General features: G+C 39.2%; 1 protein-coding gene across 4 annotated transcripts in view; it reads left to right on the plus strand.

Moving 5' to 3' along the window:
• The first annotated feature begins 9,432 nt into the window (after positions 1-9,432).
• grb10b (growth factor receptor-bound protein 10b) overlaps positions 9,433-13,891 on the plus strand; it is a 222,973-nt gene continuing 218,514 nt past the window's right edge. For 3 of the 4 annotated variants that reach the window (XM_034175270.1, XM_034175273.1, XM_034175272.1), the window contains exon 1: positions 9,433-9,558. The gene's annotated coding sequence lies outside the window, so the exon portion shown is untranslated. The remainder of the gene's footprint in view (positions 9,559-13,891) is intronic. The other variant, XM_034175271.1, reaches the window with a different exon arrangement.

The raw sequence follows: 13,891 nt of genomic DNA on the forward strand, positions 1-13,891 counted from the left end.
ACGCAGTTCCAAAACCAATGCGACCAAACTGGCGACAAAAACAGACTGTGAATGAAGAATTACCAGAACTTCACACCACATAATACGGCAGAAATAAATTCAGGATTTGATTATGGCTTTACCAAAGCTATTTACTGGTTTGCATTTGTTGTTGTAACTGTTCCATGTGGGCTTTTAAAAAAAAAACAAAAAAACAACAAAGCTTATTGAATAATATGATGAGGATCATATATTTTGGATGAGTGGTGTTTGGATATGGGTCTGTTTTAAGATGTAAAATATCCCCTTTGTCTCAGTTAAAAGCAGCTTTGTAGCCATAAAAGCAATACACCAATGTGACATTTTTGAGCAGTCGGTTTTTGGCTGCCAGACATAAGCGTCAAGGACCAAGAGACTTTAACTTTGATTGTGATACTTGGTAGCTGTAATGTATTGTAGTAAGCATTTGATCAATTGATCCAAACAGGATTGTCATGGCCATGTGATATGTGGGTGTTCTTGTTGCAATTTTCAGGTTTTTGCGAGATAAACCAGAGGTACACTGATTCTAATCCAACCACATGCTTAGTCAAAGCCATTTTTATCCTCTGAACGTCAGACTAAGAATTTCTGGAAAGTGCCGACTGTCTGCCTTCTTGAATGTCTTAAGCGCCTTGGGGCAACTGTTTGTTGTGATTTGGCGCTATATAAATAAAATTGATTGATTGATTGATGTCTAAAACTCTTACCAAAATTCTATGGTACCTGCATTAATGGTAAGTGTCCATCAGGTGGAGATATTGCTCCATTTCAAGATCCTTGAGTACAGGCTACTGTGGGACATGACTACAAACCTGTTGCTTTTATCATGAATGACGTGGTGAGTAGTCTGGATTGTCCAGCCCCTCATAGACTGAAGATGAGTCTAGGTGAGTACCACTATCTCTTTATGGGAAGAGGCGCAATTTCATAGAAGGTGGGACCAGTGTAGGAAATGTGCCAGTTGGGCAACATAAATGAGGAACAGTGTTGCCACAGTTACTTTGAAAAAGTAATCCAATTACTGATTACTCAATTGTAAAAGTAACTGCTAGATTACTAGTTACTTTTTTAGTTACTTTCCCCAGCTGCTGACAACAACCCTCTGCCACCTCAACATGACAATGATACCTGTTTTGCCAAAACTCACTTTATAGTCACCCTTTCTTGGCTTCAATGAAAATAAATATTTGTTTTATAAAAAGTAAAATAAAGACCTCTTTCTTGACCTATATTGAACTGTTGACAACACTGTAACAGTAAAACTCGCAATTTCTAACCTACATTGTTTATAAATGTAACTATTAAATTCTTTTAAACATTTTTCTAACGTTTAAATTCTCTCTAAACATTTTACTTGTCGAAACTATTATCATTATAAGTAGTATTAGTAGTTGTAGTAAAAAAAGGCTTCAAAACTGGATCTTTAATCTAGGGGTGTTGTGAGGGGGGGCATCCCTGCCCCACGCCCCCATTCCATCTGGATTCGCCCCTACTTTGGCGTTTGAGCACATAGAATGGATAACATTTATTTATGCAGAAAACATGACCAGATTTACAGGTAAGAAAGTTTTATTGCGTTTTCACATCATGTGGTCCTCAGAGAGTTTAGGTGCATTTGAGTGGAAAATAGTGTTAGTTGTTGACATGTCGCGGAGGATCAGCTGTTTTTAACGAGACGATACAGAGCAGCTCAGATCAGAATTCTACATAAAGGAGAAAAAAAGCATAAAAATGTCTTTGTAAAGCTCAGTGCAGGTGTGCTGTTGTCACCGCGTTTTAAGAGGTGAGGATGAGTCGTAGCTGCTGCAGAAAACCGCGGATGAAAAGCTCACAGCTCGCTTAAAGTGGGCAGTTCAGTCGAATCCCGACCTCCTGCCCACAGACCAAGTTTAATGCTGTTATCGACCCACAATGCAAAAATAACAGTAACGCACAGTGACTTGGAGAAGTAACTTTAATCTGGTTACTGATTTGGAAAGATTAATGCGTTAGATTACTTGTTACTAAAAAAAGTGGTTAGATTAGAATAAGGCATTACTAAGTAACAAGAGTCAAGACAGAAGTCAGACTACCAGAGCAAGAATTTTAGCTGAGGAAGCTTCTGTGATTTGAAGCGAAACGTCCTCACATCAAGCAACCCAGTCCAGTCGAAGATTCAAACTTCTCTACTATTACTAAGTAACGCATTACCGGCATCACTGATGAGGAACATTTAGTATATAAGCACCGGACCCAGTACATTTGGCTTGTAACTTCCATTTGGGCGGGTGCCACTGATTGTTATATTTTTCTGAAAGCTGTGTATCTCATATTGTTCATTTCAGCATGACAACAACCACATTGTGCTGCCTTTCAAAATGGCCCCCATCAACTAAAATCTTTTGTCTAAGAAATAAATGTGAATTAGAATTAGGGAACCTAACTAATGGGCAGACGTTCATGCTGGTTTATACGGTCAAACATAGAGCTTTAGTGGTGACACGTAGCAGAGCCAGTAAAAAGTAGTTTTCTGGTGGCACATTAGACCGTATAACAGCATGAATGTCCGCACATCATCAGGCACAAGGGGGTTATTCCCATTCTAATCCAATTCCATCGTTAGCACGGTTTATTTTTAGGCTTACCATCGGGGCGCTGAGTAATCCATCTAATGTGAAGCAGTAATTCGACCAGGACCACTGCGCCTGGCCACTTTCCAAAGCGTCGTCAAAAGCCGTGGTCAGCTTGTTAAAGCTAACCGGAGGAACAGTGTCTTGATGCCCAACTGGAAATTCTGTGAGCAGACTCAGATTTCTCCATCTCGTCAACTGCATTGAGTAATTCTGTATCAGAATCGACATCAATACTTTCGTATGGTAGTTTAAATTTACCTATTTCAGCATTGCCGTCAACACGCAACTTCTTGCTTTCAGCTAACAGCGCCATTATTGACTTCTGTGTAGCAGCATGCGTGGTCGGTGTGGACAGGAAAGAACGCATGCGCAGTTGCGCGGAGGGCTGGCCTTTGAACAAGAATCACATAACAACCAGTCAGGATGCGGAGTAATACATTAAATGTGAAACGGTCTAATAATTTTTATGTTCCACAGATATTATACGTCTGATTTTGTCACATGATTAACCAATCAGTTTCGCGGAAAAATGTAATTGGATTAGAATACTAAATATCATTCAAATCACGTACTTGCTATCAGTCTAAAATTAACTCTAGAGCTATACAGCTTTCAGAAAAATATAGTTAGCATTTCAACCCACATGTAGTTGACCCCTCCTGGTTCATGCACTAATTAAAACATAAATTAAAACACATAGAAGGAATGTTTCTTCACTCTGCACAGGGTATGATTATGCTACAAAATCTTTACCTATAAATTAGTCGTTAGGGCTTATATTCATGTTTAAAATGCCATTTAGAGCACTTTTAAGGTTCTGTAGATCAAATCAAGGAATTGTCCAGCTCTGTTGTGCCCAAAACGTAATTAAAAGAAAGTGTCTTTATTTCTCAAACTGTTGTTTTGTTTGTTCGGCTGGCATCCACTCTGTTTGTTCCCTGTAACTGCTGTACTCTGATGATTGTTTAGAGAGTACACGCATTCTGTAGTACTAAGAAAACTAGCAGTAAACCAACAGTTACATGACACAGAGCATCTCGACGTAGGTGTTGCATTTCTGTCTGCTGTCATAAAAATCACAAGGTCTAATTGTTAAGGTGTTGTTTTAAAGTAGTGGCCAGTTTAATTTGTGACAGGACATACTATATATACACTACACGTGCTGTTACACGGCCCTCAGTTAGATCAACACCAGAAGGCCTTTTGCAATATCTGTACGCGAGTCAGAGTAATGAGAAGGTATCTCTGTTGCAATGAGATTTGACCCCAAGTTGTGCAACACTCAGACTGTTATTACCTCTGTCAAGCAGGGTATGTTCCTAGTGCCATCTGTCTGTCAGCAGGATATCTTAGAACGATACAAACAGATTTCACCTTCATTTGGTGGAGAGGTAGGAAGACTTGATTATATCTTTGTGCAAATCCAGATAAAGCACAGGATCTTACCATTAATCTTTGATTCTAATTCCTTTGATCCTGCCTTTGAGCCAGCTATGAGATTTCTTTAGAAATCTGTAAATATCCACATTTGTGTAAAACTGGTGTCTTACAGCAAATACGACGACTGATAAGAAAACATGTAGTATATTCCAGTAGTGGATGAGGCATTGTTTGTGACTGACGTTGTTGGATTTCGGCCAATCATCTACTGCAACATCATCTCACATAACTGCAATTATGTGATGTTGCAGTGGCCAGTTTTGTGAAATTTCCACAAATTGGCCTTTTGAGAGTCATCATATCAGTGGTACTTCAGATTTCTATGGGTGATAGCTAACGTTGTCATTAAGTTGAATAAGAAACCAAAAAAGAGTTTCTTGAGAACAGTTTTCTATGGCAATCTAAACTGCTGTCACTTCATTGCAAGAACCAATGAAGTGATATATATATATATATGTGATATATATATATATATATATATATATATATATATATATATATAGTTCTGTTAACTTAAATAAATATTTGTGTGTTAGCTCACTGTGCGGGACCATGGTATAGCGGATTAAACAACTCGAAGCCGTGCATTACACGGTTTGAATGCACGACGTGGAGTATAAAATACCATGACGCAAAGTGGTGTTACTCCTCGAAGTGCATTCAAACCGTATAATGCATGGTTTCTCGTTGTTTAATCCTTACCTGTCATTCAACTGTCAAAACACAGCTGATCTGTGCATTGCTGTGGTGACGACCAGAGCGGAGTGATATTACAGTGACTTAACTCGCCGAACTACGTGTGCGTATACACGAAAATAATGCACGCCAGTTTGACATGGAATTCGCACTGACCATGGTATATATATATATATATATATATATATATATATATATATATATATATATATATATATACGAGGTCTATTAGAAAAGTATCCGACCTTATTATTTTTTTCAAAAACCATATGGATTTGAGTCATATGTTTTTACGTCAGCCAAGCTTGAACCTTCGTGCGCATGTATGAGTTTTTCCACGCCTGTCGGTTGCGTCGTTCGCCTGTGAGCATGCCTTGTGGGAGGAGTGGTCCATCCCCCTCGTCAGATTTTCATTGTCAGGAAATGGCGGAATGATTTGGGCTTTTTTTCCATCAGAATTTTTTCAGAAACAGAAGCTGGAAACCATTCGAAAAATTTATCTGGCTTTCTGTGAAAATTTTACGGGCTTCGCGCATCGGGACCGATTCGCTGATCGAGCGAGACAAAGGAACACCTCCGTTTCGGAGTGCCAGGGGACACATTGGGACATGCCCAGCTCTCCACAATTTCTCTTATACTCACTGGACTGGTAAGCATTGAAAGCCGAGATAGGCATATATATATGTTAAAAATTTTGTATCATTTTAAAATTGCTGGCACTCGGACGACCATAGGAAAGGCTTTTGTGTTTCTACTTGTGGCCCTAAAATATGGAATAATCTGGCGAAGGAACTCAAGCGTTATCCAAATGTCAATCAGTTTAAACACCAAAATAAGGAACTGATGTTTTCTGAATATGTGAAAATTGTCTAAATTGTCTAAATTCTCTGAAAATTCAATTCATGTTTGAAGGTCTATACAGCTGTTGGTTAAAGTATGGACAATTAAGTTACTGATTTTTTTTTTTTTTTTTTGGATTATGCAATGTGTGCTGTTATTGGTGTGGATATGATGAGGAATTTGAGTTTATTAATTATTTTAAGACGTCTGTGTTTTGCTGTTCTGCTCACTTTGTTTTGTTTTGGTTTTGTTGTCATAAGTAAAAATTGCTGAGTTAAAAGGGTAGCTGTATATAAGCTTTGGTTCTACCTACACTCTTTCGGTTGCATGGGTTAACTGGCTGAGAAATCAGTTTTGTTTTATTTTGTTGCAAAGTTCTTTCCTTGAACCAAATAAACTTGAACTTGATATATATATATATATATATATATATATATATATATATATATATATATATATATATATATATATATAATTTTATTGTATGGTTTTGCCTGTTTACTTGGATTATAGCTTCTTAGTATAAGGCACTTTTTAACACTGTTAAAAAGGATATTTGGAACCATGTACAACCCCTGGCAAAAATTATGGAATCACCGGCCTCGGAGGATGTTCATTCAGTTGTTTAATTTTGTAGAAAAAAATCAGATCACAAACATGACACAAAACTAAAGTCATTTCAAATGGCAACTTTCTGGCTTTAAGAAACACTATAAGAAATCAGGAAAAACAATTGTGGCAGTCAGTAGGGAAAAAATATGGAATCACTCAATTCTGAGGAAAAAATTATGGAATCATGAAAAACAAAAGAACACTCCAACACATCACTAGTATTTTGTTGCACCACCTCTGGCTTTTATAACAGCTTGCAGTCTCTGAGGCATGGACTTAATGAGTGACAAACAGTACTCTTCATCAATCTGGCTCCAACTTTCTCTGATTGCTGTTGCCAGATCAGCTTTGCAGGTTGGAGCCTTGTCATGGACCATTTTCTTCAACTTCCACCAAAGATTTTCAATTGGATTAAGATCCGGACTATTTGCAGGCCATGACATTGACCCTATGTGTCTTTTTGCAAGGAATGTTTTCACAGTTTTTGCTCTATGGCAAGATGCATTATCATCTTGAAAAATGATTTCATCATCCCCAAACATCCTTTCAATTGATGGGATAAGAAAAGTGTCCAAAATATCAACGTAAACTTGTGCATTTATTGATGATGTAATGACAGCCATCTCCCCAGTGCCTTTACCTGACATGCAGCCCCATATCATCAATGACTGTGGAAATTTACATGTTCTCTTCAGGCAGTCATCTTTATAAATCTCATTGGAACGGCACCAAACAAAAGTTCCAGCATCATCACCTTGCCCAATGCAGATTCGAGATTCATCACTGAATATGACTTTCATCCAGTCATCCACAGTCCATGATTGCTTTTCCTTAGCCCATTGTAACCTTGTTTTTTTCTGTTTAGGTGTTAATGATGGCTTTTGTTTAGCTTTTCTGTATGTAAATCCCATTTCCTTTAGGAGGTTTCTTACAGTTCGGTCACAGACGTTGACTTCAGTTTCCTCCCATTCGTTCCTCATTTGTTTTGTTGTGCATTTTCGATTTTTGAGACATATTGCTTTAAGTTTTCTGTCTTGATGCTTTGATGTCTTCATTGGTCTACCAGTATGTTTGCCTTTAACAACCTTCCCATGTTGTTTGTATTTGGTCCAGAGTTTAGACACAGCTGACTGTGAACAACCAACATCTTTTGCAACATTGCGTGATGATTTACCCTCTTTTAAGAATTTGATAATCCTCTCCTTTGTTTCAACTGACATCTCTCGTGTTGGAGCCATGATTCATGTCAGTCCACTTGGTGCAACAGCTCTCCAAGGTGTGATCATTCCTTTTTAGATGCAGACTAACGAGCAGATCTGATTTGATACATGTGTTAGTTTTGGGGATGAAAATTTACAGGGTGATTCCATAATTTTTTCCTCAGAATTGAGTGATTCCATATTTTTTCCCTCTGCTGTCTAAAAATTAACCGTTACTGACTGCCACAATTGTTTTTTACTGATTTCTTATAGTGTTTCTTAAAGCCAGAAAGTTGCCATTTGAAATGACTTTAGTTTTGTGTCATGTCTGTGATCTGCTTTTTTTCTACAAAATTAAACAACTGAATGAACATCCTCCGACGCCGGTGATTCCATAATTTTTGCCAGGGGTTGTATTTTGTATCTTAGATCCTTGAATAATATTGCATCTGATTGAAATGATTGTCATGGGAGTGTGTGTGTTTTAAATATTTATTTATTTATTTTAATTGTCATTATTTTGGAGGGCCTATGGTTGGTATATTGGTATTGGATATTTGTGAAGGTTCAGGTTGTGGCACATTTACCTACTTGATTGGGCCTTCATTGTTTGTAAGTGATGTGCCAGTGTTTTGTTTTGTCCTTTGAAGAAAAAAGATAAGTAAAAAAGGTTTTAAAAAAGGATGCTATTTGAATAAAGTTTGTGTGTGTCCACTGTCCGAGATGTAAAATATCTGTCGTACCTAGAGGTGGGCGATACCGGGAATTTTGGTACTGATCCGATACCAAGTAAATACAGGCCCAGTATCGCCGATATTGATACCGATACTGATACTTTTTCATATTTAAGCTTCATAGATCCAAAGGTTCCGAAAGACCTAGGATAGAATTTCGCCAAACATTGTATGTGACAACAAAATACTTTATTATCACAGTCAACATTTTTGTTTAAAAAAATATCACTCAACACAACTTAAAACAAAACCTCCTGAGGTAGAGGGCTGACAAACCACAATACAAGGGTGTGCTGCTCCATGTTGTGTGACACAGTGCAGCGTTGCTCTTACAGAGTACGAGGATCGTTCAGTATCAATTCCAGCGTTGGTATCGATATTAGGATCGATCCACCCACCTCTAGTCGTACCACAGCAAGGAACACGTGTTCATTTTGGTATTTGTTGGTGTCATTCAGCAACATATTTTGCTGTTTGATGACATTTATTCTCATGTGCTTGAAATGAGCATGACTGTTAACTGTACTTTATCTCTGAAGCCTGATGATTGACAAAGATATGAGGAAAAACTCACAGTAGGGGTATCATCATGAGCGCTCCCCTTACCAAAAAGTAGTATATGCAAGTATGTTTCAAGTATACTTCTAGTTTACTTTTTATATACTTATCAGTACTATTTAGGGGTAAGGGACATATTATTATTATTATTTTCTACATTATTCTCATGATCATCTATAAAAGAGACCGTATCTAGGATTCCATACCCAGGTAGCCAGCGTTTTACCTAGCTAAATCGATCAGTTGCTGAAATCGCTTGCGAGAGATTTTTAAGAGTTTCTGGATGTCTTACCTTTCCTCATATTTAAAAAAGACTGTGAATAACTTTTATTTAATTACAAAAAACAAACAAAAAAAAAAACACTCCACATATCTGAACCACAGCCCAAAATACTAGTTACCAAACCTAATGTTGAATACAAAATATGGCGGGAGAGTAGTTCACTGATGCATTGTCCAAAATGTTGCGGTGATTTTTCAAGCATAAAAAAGAGGGACCAACAAAAACGTGTATGTGACAAATATAAAGAGACAGCACTATAACTGTAACCTGAAAAGCCGGTCTTTCATTTGTAGTCTGTAACTTTATGTTGCAACTAAAACGGGAGCTCCTCTAACCACGCCCTTATTCCCACAGATCTGAACGCCGCATTATCACCCCTTGGATATGGGCGTGGTTTAGCCCGGAGGGGGGAGGACTTGTTTGCATGTGTATGTTTGTGTGTGTGTGAGCGCGTGCGGCGCAGATGAGCTGCGTGTAGCGCAGATATACTGACCGCTGCTCTTTCTCTCCGGGAATGTTGACCACCGTGGCCTGAAACAGCTCGACACCGTGACGCCTGTAAGGTTAGTGGAAGTTTGTTTGTGTTTTTTTTAATGTTATTGTTGAAGCTAAGAGTCGACGTGTTATAAAAGTTTAATGCGCCGCTGTTGTGTTGACGGGCACGTGCGCACTGCGCCTCGCGAGGAGCTTTGGTGTGCTGATCTGGGGTCAGTCAACTTCCAAATCCTGTTCCAGGTTGCGCACGTTTTCATACATTTATATTCTCGGACTGGACTAGGAACAGTTTTTTTTTTTTTTTTTTGGTAATCCTATCCTGCGTTATTTACAGTTGCGTACATACAGTCTACAGTAGTCTACTTTATATGCTGGACTCCCTGATTTCTGTCAGAGTTTGGACGTGTTCTCTCCTGATCCTTCTGGCACAGTTTGCTTTGGGGGTGGGGAGGGAGAGAGGAGAGGCGTTTTCTCAGGATGGATCATGTAGTCCCGCTGCAGTGGTTCCCAAAGTGGGCTTCGGGGTCCTCTAGGGGGTCTTTGGATAGTTTCTAGCAATCCCAATGAAAAGGAAGAATTGTTGGTGGTTTTTCAATTTTAAGCAACAGTTCAGCGCAATGACAGTGTTGTTCTTTTGAAGGGTGTTTCACAATGAATTGGTGTGTGCGCCCTCCATTTCTATGTTCCTCATATTTTGCAAATTACAAATATGCCCAAATATTCCCGAATGAGTAGGGATGGCGCAATACCACAATTTCCACATCCGATACGATACAAATATTGAACTCTTCAGTATCTGCCGATACCTTTTTCATGTCTAAATACAACAAATGCTGGGAGGTGATGGTCTAGTGGTTAAGCGTTGGGCTTGAGACCAGAGGATCTTCAGTTCAAATCCCTAAGGGCCCTTGAACAAGGTCCTTAATCCCCAAATTGCTGCCGGTGTGTAGTGAGCACCTTGCATAGCAGCACCCTGACATTGGGGTGTGTGTGTGTCAGTGTGAGACATCAGTGTAAAGTGCTTTGAGGTTTTGATTCAGCTGGTAAAGTGCTATATAAATGCAGTCCAATGTGTTAAAATAAACACATTTGTCTGTATGTACTTTGCTAAGCTAGCCATCTTACAAAACATAAACTGTTGAAAAAATATTTTACTCCTCTAACGGAAAATGTATGTAGCTCACAAAATGTGCTGCAACAAGAGGTGCAACAGGCAAAAACTGCACTGTGCAGAGCTGCCAAAACATAGTACTGCTTAAATCAGGTTCTCTCTGGGGTTCAAAAGCTGTTAGCCACTGTGGATAATTGGCAGATTCAGTTAGCCACATGGGAAGTTGGATAGCCACATATTAATTCAAAAGGGACTCCATCGCTATGACAGATTTCTGTCAATTGGTCTGCCAAAGGGCAGTGTTTGCGCTGATGCAAAATCAAGGCTGGCTGCAAAATATAAAATTTACCTAGTTCGAAACGTCCAAAAATTGATTGTTAGAATAATGTCTCTGTTTTGTTTTTGTTGTTTCTCCTGGCAGCAAGGCCCTGTTTGTTCCTCTCATTCCTCTATGTCCTGTCTGTGGGGGGTTTGAGTGTGTCACAGCGCTGTGGTGACGCACAGCGAGCAAAGAGCAGAGTTTTACAAACACATTTTGCATATTTTTAAACTTTTCTTTCAAAGTCTGCTCTGAGTGGCTCTGTGAGTGTCCTCGCTGTGGTTAAACTAAAAACACGCCTGGAGTCCCCCAACGCATAAAAAACAAACACTAACGCTTTTCTTTATACCCAAAATACTCCTAAAATCTCGTTCTGAGGCCGGCATGATGTAAATGCACTGATAAAACCTTCTTACCTCTCAATCAGGTTGTGCTTTCCACATACCTACACAAATTCTTGATTGTTCCTGTTCAGAGACTCCAGACCAGGGAGAAGTCCAGATGGAAAGAGGGTGTTGTGGGGGATGTGCCCTCCACAATACTCTTTGATTAATGTCCCACTTTTGATAACACTACTATTACTTATAATAATAATAATAATAATAACTAGGACTGCAAGCAGTCATATACATGCCCTCGTTCCACGCAACCGCCTACCCAGGGCAGTGGGTGCCCTTGTGACCACATGTGGGCATGTGCATGCAGGGGCAACCACTCATCACACAGTTAAAATTTTAAACAAATCACACAATGCATCAAGGAGTTCTGACATGTTGATTGTTCATCCACTAGGGGGCGCTCAGTGTACAAACAGAGGGGCTGGGTGTGTTCAGGTGCCACCCGTCATCATACATGTGAAGTTTCAAGTCAATCAGGCAAAGCATGAAGGAGTTATCATGACTTGATGTTCCATGGCAAAGGGTCAAAATGACGGCACCATAGCGGCCACACCCTTCAACATAGAGAAAAGCTTTCGATAACTTTTGGTCAGTATCATCTTCGGATGCTGTCAAAGAAATTTGAAGTGCATTGGACAAAATCCTTAGGAGGAGTTCGTTCAAATACAACATGTGGAAATCATTTCAAAAAGAGAAGAAAATGCAAACTGGCCGACTTCCTGTTTGGAGTAGACTCATGGTGCAAGAGACTTTTTTGTACGTCTATGCAAGTCACACCAATTTTCATCTCCCTACTCCAAAAAACCCCTATGGTTTTGGAAAGTTTCAAGGGGGCGCTATTGAGGCATTTTGCCCCGCCCACGGGCGATGCCCCTATGAATTGTAAGAGGTTGTCGTGCTTGACCTGTGTTTCAGTTTTCATGATGATGTGACAAAATTAAAGCCGTCAAAATGAAGAACGTAATTTCATGGCGAATGGGCAATATTCGGCACGCCGCCACACGGACACCATTACTCGTAACTTCACGGCGTTCATCGCCTACGTTCACCAATTTGTTCTGCATGTTTTAGAAGTGGAATGAAGTTTATTGGGTTAAGTATGTGACATCAGGACCTCTTAAAGTAAAAATAGGACATTTCCCGCCACCAGCGGGGGGCGCTATGGCACAGGTGGGAACTTAAGATATGTAGACGTTCAGGGCGGAGCCCTCATCATGTCCAGCAAGTTTGAAGGATCTACGATGATGTATGTGGGCGTGACAGCCGTTCGAAGTGAAATGGTGTGCTCCGAAAAGCTCGCCAAAGTTTGACGACCTCTAGCAGCCACGCCTTTTGACTTAATTAGAATCTTTTGATAACTTTTGATCACCATTGTGTTGTGATAATTTTGACCAAATTTGAAGACAATCGGATGAAATCCCTGGGACGAGGTCGTTCAAATGTAAGTAGTGAAAATGGCAAAAATTTGCTCAAAATCGAAACTTAAAATCAAAATGGCTGACTTCCTGTCGCTATTTCACAATGACAGTAAGAGACTTTTTCGTGCGTCCTGGCATGGTAAATATGTGTACCGAATTTCGTGAGGCTACGATGAAAAAAGCCCAATGAGGAGGGGTTTTGAAAATTTCTAGGGGGCGCTATTTCGTGATTTTTCTGCGACCATGTGCGACGCCCCCAAAATATCGAATTTCGGATCCGGCCGGACGACTTTGGAAAGTTTGGTGAGTTTTTGAGCATGGGAAGATGCCGAAATTTCGATTTCAAAAGTGATAATAATAATAATAACAATAATAATAAACAGCGCAATTACAATAGGGTCCTCGTAGGACGTTGCCTACTCGGGCCCTAATAATCATTTTAACAACTAAAATGTTTAAATCAGTATTACTTTAGGCATAAGTTTTACTATAGTTCTGCACCAAGTTTGATTGATGAGCCATGTAAAAATAAGTTTAGTTAATTTAACTTTTCTTCATAACAAAAGTGAGATTACTGGGTCTGTTTGGGGTTCTAGCTATAAACTCTACGATTGTATAAGCTATGCTACTCAGTGTAATAGTTTGAAAAGTGACTCTATGAGATTATGGAAATTCTAGAAGCTGGAACAGTTTAACCATTATTTCAATTGAATTATGACCTGTAATTGTTTTGGTAAATTAACAGTTCAGTCAGATATGTCGTGTCATTTTGGCACTATTCCAAATCAGTTTCTTTACTGGCTGCATGTGGAGTCTGCAGAAAGAAAAACAAATCCAAATTTATGATTCTGTCAGTGTTGCGTTTTGAATGCTGATCAGGGCTTTCTCTGTTAATTGAACAAGGCACTAATTCACTGATGTGCATTAAAAGACTTTTCAGGCTATAGTTTCAGTACACATCCAAAATTTTAAGACCTAGCAGAGGTCATCTATAGTCATTTCAGTTGAGTCTCCCAAAACAGTGCTGGAATCATTTGTTACTAATTTTGGATTTGTCAGCTGGACATTAGTCAAGCCGCTGATCTTTTGTTTTTGTAGCCAAGACCTTTGTAGTTAGATTACTTGATAAGCCATTCTGATAAGCCATTACTATAT

The sequence above is a fragment of the Thalassophryne amazonica genome, chromosome 7, assembly GCF_902500255.1.
Source record: "Thalassophryne amazonica chromosome 7, fThaAma1.1, whole genome shotgun sequence".
In the NCBI taxonomy this organism is placed as follows: Eukaryota; Metazoa; Chordata; class Actinopteri; order Batrachoidiformes; family Batrachoididae; genus Thalassophryne; species Thalassophryne amazonica.